Here is a 1,596-nt window from a genome sequence, read left to right as displayed (position 1 = left end):
CAGTGTGCCCAGGTGGCCAAGAAGGCCAATGGCATCCTGGCCTGCATCAGGAACAGTGTGGCCAGCAGGAGCAGGGAGGTCATTCTGCCCTGTGCTCAGCACTGGTTAGGCCACACCTTGAGTCCTGTGTCCAGTTCTGGGCCCCTCAGTTTAGGAAAGATGTTGAGTTGCTGGAAGGTGTCCAGAGAAGGGCAACAAAGCTGAGGAGGGGTCTGGAGCACAGCCCTGTGAGGAGAGGCTGAGGGAGCTGGGGTTGCTTAGCCTGGAGAGGAGGAGGCTCAGGGGAGACCTTATTGTTCTCTACAACTCCCTGAAGGGTGGTTGTAGCCAGGAGGGGGTTGGTCTCTTCTCCCAGGCAACCAGCAGCAGAACAAGAGGACACAGTCTCAAGCTGCGGCAGGGGAGGTTTAGGCTGGATGTTAGGAAGAAGTTCTTCACAGAACGAGAGATTGACCATTGGAATGTGCTGCCCAGGGAGGTGGTGGAGTCACTGGAGATGTTTAGGAAGAGACTGGATGAGGCACTTGGTGCCATGGTTTAGTTGATCAGATGGTGCTGGGTGATAGGTTGGACTTGATGATCTCTGAGGTCTTTTCCAACCTGGTTAATTCTGTTCTGTACTTGTCCAATTTCTCTTTTCTCTTCCACTCCCCTTCAGAGCAGCACTTGCCTCCACACACAGTGATACACTTGAAGAAAAGGTACATGCTTTCCTGCTTCTCCAACATACTTCAGTAAGTGGAATGCCCACTCACGTGCAGCTCCTTCTGCTCCCAGCTAGTCCAGATATTTCAGTACTTCCAGCAGTGACATCAATCACAAGTAGCCCTCTTTGCAGGGACTGGATTCTTTGCCATTGCCTGAATAACACAGGTAAATATTTCACTGTTTCAGGCTGTGTGCCCTGCCAGGCTTGTAATTGAAGTGGCCTGGATGTTTTAATATTTTAGAATGGCACAAATGAGTCATGGTCTCAGTTGTCTCTGCTCAGCATGAATTACACACCTTGTTTCAACAGAAGTCCAACACAGAACTACAGCAGAGATTCTGAGCTCTCTGTCAACCCTACTAGAGCAGCAGAAGGACTTTTCCTACCCTAGAGGAAACTTTTGTCTGCATTCTGTTTAGAAGTTTCCTTCCTGTGAATGGCTTGTGAACCTACCTAGATTGGTGAATAATCATGTCTCTGGTAGATTGCTGCTCTCTGGTTGGAAAAAGCCCTTCCCAGCTCTGTTCTGCAACTTCAGCCATCCATTTTCATTGCAATCACCACAAGTAGTTTAAGCACACATCCAAATGAATCACTGCTCAAAGCACTGAACTGCTTTGTCTAGCCCAGACTCCACAGTTTCTGCAGAGAACTGGCCAGAGTCTTTCCCTGAAGGTGGTGGACAAAATAAGTTTTAGTTTATTTCCGATGACCTCAAAACTCCAAAACTCCCTGGTTTACTGAATGTGTAACTGTGCTGGGTTACAGCCATCCTGGGGAGGGCTGCGAGGGCCCTGCTTCCCTAGGGGACAAAAGAAACCTGATCCAGGGGAACAGAGAGGGACTTGATTTCCCCCTCCCCAGCAGGAGGGGTCCCCCGGGTCAAA

The sequence above is a fragment of the Melanerpes formicivorus genome, unplaced genomic scaffold (genome assembly GCF_026170545.1).
Source record: "Melanerpes formicivorus ecotype bairdi unplaced genomic scaffold, bMelFor1.0.p_v2 SCAF_157, whole genome shotgun sequence".
In the NCBI taxonomy this organism is placed as follows: Eukaryota; Metazoa; Chordata; class Aves; order Piciformes; family Picidae; genus Melanerpes; species Melanerpes formicivorus.
The sequence above is the reverse complement of the archived record's forward strand: the minus strand, read 5'-3'. Positions refer to the sequence as shown.